At 34.1% G+C, this 8,404-nt stretch overlaps 1 pseudogene; it reads right to left on the bottom strand.

Annotated features, from left to right (window-relative positions):
* The window catches only part of LOC107694767 (focal adhesion kinase 1-like), a 69,411-nt pseudogene extending 65,922 nt beyond the window's left edge, over positions 1-3,489 (bottom strand).
* Positions 3,490-8,404: the final 4,915 nt, after the last annotated feature.

The following is an 8,404-nucleotide window of genomic DNA, read 5'->3' on the forward strand; positions in this document are numbered from 1 at the left end:
GTCTCCTCTTGGTTTATATCGAAATCCTCCAACATTTTTCTTTGCAAATCTTTGGTTTGTACTTCTAATTCGTGACCGACGTTTTTGTTTTGTTCTCTCTCCGCATTCATCACTAATCACACAACGCTGCACATCTTACGTCATCTACTGGAACTGCTTCCGCAGTTGACAGTTGGCGGAAGTGATATAAAAGTGTTTGTTATGTTTGAAATATGGATATTTTTCTTACAAAAACGCATGGATTCACTACAGAAGGCCTTTATTCACCCCCTGGAGCAATGTGAAGCACATTTTATTATGAAACACAAGCCAATTTAATTTTTGGGTGAACTAACCCTTTAAAAATCTAGGACTAGTTTGCAAACGCAAGTTTTTCAAATAATCTCCAATATTTAACAAACAATTTGATTGACAGCAGCATGAATATGCGAGTATGTGTGAAAAAAAAATCACGCAATACACACTAATTTACACACTTGATGAATGCAATATCACCCCGCAGAGGCTGATTTCTTTCAAATTTCTCACATATCTTTAGGTCCGTGAGTCAAACAGGCCCAGCGAATTTCGTTCCAATCGGCCTTCGTTAACCTCGTCTTATAGGTGCTCAAACTTCACTGGCCGATGGCGGACATGTTTTTTGAAATACACAAATGTGCTCACAGACAGTCGTGGCACTTTGGACACAGACACTGCATGTGAATTTTCAATAATATGAGAGCAAAGGAGAATAAAAGAGAAAAGAGTAAAAGAGATGCGACGAGACGAGGGACGCCCGCGTGACCTCCTGTGACCTCTGAACACATGGCTGCTCTCGAGCGCATGTTCACATGTGTCACACATGCAAACGTATTGAAATGGAGTGGGAGGATCAGACCAACACACAAATCACAGAGCAACCATCTGCATCCATCCACACTAACACAATATTAAACCACAGTAGATCTGCTAAACACTCAGCGTGCATTAAATCTGATGCAGCCATTAACCATAACCTGCTCTTCGGGGGTCACAGATTATCTTTATGACTGAGCTAAAATATGTGTGTTTGTGCATTCTGGGTCTCTCGGTCCATATTCTCCAGATACTGCTGCTTTCATTTCTGGTTTGACAAGGACGTTTTTGTGTGCGTGTTTGAGGCCCTTAGTAACAACCCAACAATATTTCCCCTGTATATTCAGCTCTGTTCTGAGAGATGTCTTCAGATTTACCAGCCACTAAACATCATGCAATCAAAATCAAACTGTGGTTGATCATTTTACATCAATCAGACATTGTCATCTTGTCTAAACGTCCAGTTCTTGGTCAGAAAAAAGAAGTGGACCATACTAGTCAGACTATACAAGATTATATCCTGCATCATTTAATTCTTCTTTTCATCATTTTAAGCTCCATTTTACAATTATCATACAAGTATTTTCATTTTATATTAATGCAACATTTCATATTAACTGCAAACAAGTGAAACGAGAATAAAAATGGCAAAAAAATTCAAATAAATTGGTGAAAAAGATGCACCGTTTACCTTATATTGTTTGCCTTAATTCTCCTTAATTCTCCTAAAGGTTTTACTAGAAAATCAAACAGCTTTTTAGCATGAGATAGATCGTGAAAAGATGTAAAAATACTGAGATTTCTCTTTCAAGTCTCTGAAACTGTTAACTAAAGCATTAATGAAGTCTGAATGACTGAATAGTTCAGACATAATGAGCGTGTTCGCTACAGGATTATTTGTTGTGTTCACTGCAATGAGCTGCAGCTGAAGAATCAACACTGAGTGATGTTGACTTACAATTAATTTAACCAGGAACTGAAGCAGCTAAATCGAATCAACCAATTAAAATTAATAGGCATATTTTTCATTTTCAAATCAAATTTTCTCTCTTCATGATTCCTTGGATGAACACACACATTAAAACAGTGAAGAGACACAGACACACACACACACACACACACACACACACAGAGAGTCATTGAGACGGTTTACCCTGTCAGTCAAACAAGAGTCAATCAGATTAAGACTGAATGAGCGTTTGCCTGATAGACAGCGTCAAGAGCAGGTGCTGAATACACACACACACACACACACACACACACACACACGCACACGCACACGCACACACACGCACGCACACACACACACTCAGAAAATCAAATCTCCAAGACAAAAATAAAGCAAAAAAAAAATTTCCGCACACGCACACGCACACGCACACGCACACGCACACACACGCACGCACACACACACACTCAGAAAATCAAATCTCCAAGACAAAAATAAAGCAAAAAAAAAATTTCACAATAATGTGCTTTATGATTAATTATGTTGTATGATTCCTTTTTGTAAGATGAGAAAATCATTGGCTAAAATATTAATGCAAATGATGATGTTATTTTTTTAAGAATGTATTTCACAGAGTGGTGTTAATTAATGTTTACGGCCCTGGTAAAGTAAAGTAAAGTAAGGTAAAATAAAATAAAAACAGTTTAAAAACAAAAAATTTAAATAGATAGTATAGAATAGAATAATAAAATAAAAAACAAGATAAAATTAAATAAAAATTAAATTAACAATAAATTTAAAACAAAAATAGATTATAAAACAAGACTAACAATCAAAACAAAATAAAATACAACAAAACAAAATTAAGAGAAAAATAAAAAAATATATATAATAAGAGAAAAATAATTTAAAAAACAAACAAATAGATTAAAAAATAAAAAACAGATTAAAAAGATTTAACAAATACAAAAATAATTAAAAACAAAAAATAGATTAAAAACACGATCAAACAAAATACAAAACAAATAAAATAAAAAATAGATTAAAAACTTAATAAAATTAAAATAAAAACAATAAAATTAAAAACAACATAAAACAACATAAAATTCAAAACAAATAAAGAAACAACATTTTTAAAAAACAAGATAAAATAAAATAAAAATTAGTGAACAATATACGAAATAAACAAATTTAATAAATTAACAAAATATACAAACAGAATAAATATAATAAAACAAATAATAAAATAAAACTAAATAAATTAAAGCTCATGTTCAATCTTGGAGAAATGTAGAAAGCAAGAACGTGTCAAAACGCTTCCAACTACCAAAACCTGACTGACTGCATGGCACTACTATCACATACAATCCGCAATCAGAAACTCTGCAAACCCCGACACACAAGCAGCATTACAGCAAACAGTCGGAAGTGTACCTGCGGCCCAGCATAAGGGGAAAGGGCTGCAGCGTCTTTTCTCCATGTATGCGGCTGACTGTCTGTCTGAGGCCGTGCTGAGGGTCAGCCAGAACACACCGCTCTCAAACACCCTCATGAGACCCAGCAACGTCCCGCCACACACCCAGACCCCGGCCTCCTTCGGGACACACGGTACGACAATAATCCACAGCTTCCTGACGTGCAGATCGACCCACTCCACACAGAGATCCACAGACGCCCTTGACAGGAACACACAGATCTCACAGGAAGAGGCTGAAGTGATCTCGGAGGAGACAGATGGAGACGTGTCGCTCTGCCTCGGCGAGGCCACTGAGCCGATTGACTCAGGAAAGGCCAGTGCAGAGGCTAGAGGGGGAGGAGCCACTGCAGCCTCATTTATATGCAAATCCCAGACTCCTTTCCTTCAGCAGTGGCTGTTTACCAACTCAACTGCAAATCATCGCTGACCTGCATGCCTTTTTATTGCCTCTGTCCCCATAACGGCCATTTGTGTTTCCCAGCATGCTCACTGCATGTTTTCTTTACACTACAGCTCTGTAACAAAACCTAGTGAGCTGCCTTGCTGTTTACTGCCTTCATAGGCAGCTGCCTTTTCAGGTGCCGGTCACACAGTTCTTGTTTTCTAACGCACTATATTTTTATTATTAGTCTACTTACGCAGAGAGTTTTTTTTTTTTGTTAATTATTTTATTATTAAAAGAAATAAATCAAATAACAAATAATAATAAAACAATACAATTATTATTATTATCACTATTTAAATGTATTATCACTATTACAATGAATTCAAATGTATTTTTACATATTACATTATTATTATTATTATTATCATTATTATTGTCATGATTAAGTATTATTTATTTACTTCCTATTATAATAAAAATAACTCTCAAGAACTAATAATAATAATAATAATAATTATTATTAATATTATTATTATTATTATTATTATATATATATAATACAAATTTATTTACGAAAATACTTTTATTATTTATATAGCATATTTATAAAACTCCAGGAACATTTACAAGCAATCAGATTATATAAAAAAAATTAAATAAATAAAAAATAAAAAATGACAATGTTAGGATGTTCCTAAAGTAATAATTATATTACTTTACATTAATATATCAATACTGATATTTAAATTAGTATTGATAATAATAATAATATTAAATATAAGAATAATATTATATTATTAAAAATAATATTAACATTGATTTTAATCATATTAATAATAATACTATTTCCTACTGAATAAAACACAATTATAATGAATATTCTATTTCATTATTCACCATCGAACCTCCTAACCTTTAGAATATCTAATTGAAATAAAATATAATGCATAAAACATGAATAAATAAATAAATAAAAGTGCGATATATTATTTATGATTATAAATGTATAATTATAATTATAATGTATTTAAATTATAATATATTATTATTTATAACAATAACTGATATATATACACAAGTACTGCATTTCAAACACAGACACTGTGTGGATTACAGATGCATAAACACATTCTGGGGTTGCTTTCATACACTGTGTTGTTGTTTTTTTTATTATTTGGCCCAAATCAAATATTTTAAAAGTCAGCATTATTACGCTATCTGTCCTTTGGAAAAGCATTCATTAGTACATTTATAAATATCTACAGACACTGTCTACGTGGGCAGCTCAGTGCTGATGTGTCGTGGGTCTGTAGAGATGTCCTCCGCTACAGCTGCTCCTCACAGACACAATGTGAAGAATAGAGGCAGTTAAACACTTTTGTTTCCTCAGCCTGAGGCATTCGAGAGAAATCAATCAATTACCCACAGCAGAGCCAAGCTACCCACACTAACCTAGTCAACTAGTGCTGCAAACATGCGACACATCTAAACACTGACCCAAATGCCCTACTGACGCTGACTATGTTCGTCAAAGCTCGGAATTGTATGGATTCTGTGCAGATCGGTGTTGTGTGTATGGCTCAAACCAGCGTCTTCTAATTGCGACAGCACAAATAAAGGTGATTTTATCACATAAGAGTAAGACCAAATAAAAGTGTGTGCATCTCAGATCCACGTCACCAGGAACTTGGAGAAAGTCTGAGGTCGAAATGTTCCTCAAAAGTGAGCTAAATCTGACAGAAACACCCACCGGGGATGTTCTGGAGGATAAAATGATTCATAAAGTAAGCAATGTTTTCTTTTCAGGGCTGGTCTGAGGTTTGGGTTATTCTGTAGTCATTAGCTATGTAAACGTGTGAATGTGTGTCTCTGTGTGTGTGTGTGTGTGTATGTGTGTGTGTGTGTGAGCACAGCTCTGAGACTAATAAAGTGACTAGCACATATAGTCTTGTTAAGTTATTTTAGTACTTCAAGTTAAACTGAATGAAAATTTGATATTTTGTCTTGGCAACTAGCTGAAATAAAATAAGTTACATTTTTACATTTTAACATTTTTAACAATTAATGTTTATTTTATTTCAGCTCAAGTAACACATTTTTTATGGTTTCAGTTTTAGATCACTATACTAACCCTGCTGTAAAGCCAAAATGAGCAAAATATACAAAGTACACTTACATTAGTACAGTATCCCACAATGCATTGCAGAGCCAGTGTGTGAATGAACCAATCACATATCTCAGCCACAATCTTTTTAAACTCATTATTTAATCTGATTGCCAAGTTTTGCTTCAAAATTTCAGAAATTTCTCAGACATTTTTAAACCAAACTGGTTTAGAAAGACAAAATAAGAGTTATTATTTCAGACATGATAACTGGACGTCACCTGCCTGTCACCTGGACGCACGGGTGGTTAAATTAACCAGCACTAACCATGACAGGACACACAACCAGACGCAGTGCTGGGAGTTCATGCAGGTACTAACATGAGCTGTGGATCCACACCCCCTATTCACAACCCCCAAACACAGAGAGCGCCAGACAAAGGGGCTGCTGGGAAGGGAGGGGTGCAGTGCTTTCCTATACAAACCCTTCACATCCGGCCCAGTGATCCTGACAAAAGCCTTTACAAATGGGCTCTGACTCCCTCAGCAGGACATGGTGCGGCACTGAGACACACTCCACACTCGACCGAACACTTCACTCACGCATGAACAGATTGAGCACAACACATACAACGCACGGGACACGACTGAGCAGGGCTCGGGACTACAGGAGCGACTGAAAATCCCAAGAGATCAAGCTTCAGATATATCATCAAGAGACTGTGCAAAACATCAAAAATACTCCACCTACAAAAAAGTACCATGCTATTTGCATGGATGCTGTGAGAAATGAACTAAAAAGAAAGAAAAATAAAAAAAACTCTATTTCTTTCTTTCTATCTATCTATCTACCTATCTATCTGTGTTTAGAAAATGTAAAACATAAATATAAAATATAAAAATGAATAAATGATAAAATTACAACGTAATTTATTTTAATTTATCATTTATAAAAATATAAATGAATAAATAAATAAAATCATGATATATTTTATATTAGTAATTTATATAAAATGTAACACATAAAACCTTACAAATAAACGCATAATTAATATAATTCCAATATATTTGTATGAATATATAATTTATCTAAAATAACATAAAAAAACGAAAAGTAAATAAATAAATACAATTGCAATATACTGTATTTCCTATTAATATAAAATTAATAAAAATATAAATAAACAAAATTATATTTTTTATTAATAAATAATTTATATAAAAGGTACATTTACATGTAACACAGTTACATGCTGATTAAACTTCCCTCTGCTATCAGTGAACCTCACTAAATTAATTCTTAATTCTGTACCGTTTAATCTTGCAGTTCTGTGCTGGATTAATCCTTTCTGGCCAAACTCTGTATTGCAGCACTCCTAACACTATTGATCACTTATATGATTAATGGCTTGCATTGTAGCGTTCATCACAGTCTGCTATATGAATAAATGCTAATCTCATGCAAACCACCTCAAATAAATACTCACTGAAAAGCAGTAAACATGCAATTAAATTAGCATTTCCATATGGGCCTGATCATCCCTCACAATCCCAGACTAATATCTCAAGTCTTACAGTAAGTCGATTACTGCACCTCATATTAAACATTCTCTGCCTCATGCATTAATTATATTCTGAATGCAGCGGATTCCTGCATTGCAACGCTGTCGGAAACCCACAGACTGTTCATTTGTGGATGCAGCGTGAACGTGGCCTCCGTCAGTGACGTGCATGTGAATCTGCCGTTTCTATGGCAGCAGAGATCGAGGCCCCAGACGGCCGGGTCTGTCCCGCACAGCGCCCGCGGGACACTGAGGAACGCACTGATGAATATTAATATGGGCCGACACTTGACAGCGCAAGCGTTAATGACTCATCAGTTCATTTCCTCTTGTTACCACGTCAAACGAACCTCAGCGAGACCCAAAATAATGAATCAAACCCTCAACGCACCGCCAAATATGAAACACACACACATGCATGCATGCAAATGGACACCACAAACACACGGAGAAAAGAGCAAAGACAGACAAAACTAAAAGGACAGAGAGTTTATAATAACAAAGGAGTACTAGGGTATTATGAGTTATTTTAGACACTATAATGACACAATAATATTCTTTGAATATTTCTGAGAACCAAAAGATGCATATATGAACATATATGAGCTATATAAATAAAATATATGGTTATCATTCAGTACAATAGTTTCTAGCAAAATAAATATTACAAAAGTGAACTTATTTTGTAAGCGGCATCACATTCTCTGACTGGTGGAATAAAAAGCAGCATGCATAAATAAATGCAAAAATGCATGCATAATGCATATTTATATATATTTTTTCTTTTTTTTTAATATATTTATTTATGTGTGGAATATTCCACATAACACTGCGAAAATCACTATTATTTACTCCGTATTTTGTCTTGTTTTAAAGATCTGTTACAAAATATCTAAACATCCTTAACAAGATACATTTACTTGAGAAGTCTTTAGAATTAAATTTTGTTTTCACTGAAATTTAAAAACCTTTTCTGCTTAAATGACAATGGGGTAAGAACGGGAAACATTTTTGCTTAAGAAAAAGTTGACATTAAATTTTGCTTAAAGGATGTTTAAATATTTATAATGGAAAAATGCCAAATATATATATA

The sequence above is a fragment of the Sinocyclocheilus anshuiensis genome, unplaced genomic scaffold (assembly GCF_001515605.1).
Source record: "Sinocyclocheilus anshuiensis isolate Anshui unplaced genomic scaffold, SAMN03320099.WGS_v1.1 scaffold1497, whole genome shotgun sequence".
Taxonomy (NCBI): domain Eukaryota; kingdom Metazoa; phylum Chordata; class Actinopteri; order Cypriniformes; family Cyprinidae; genus Sinocyclocheilus; species Sinocyclocheilus anshuiensis.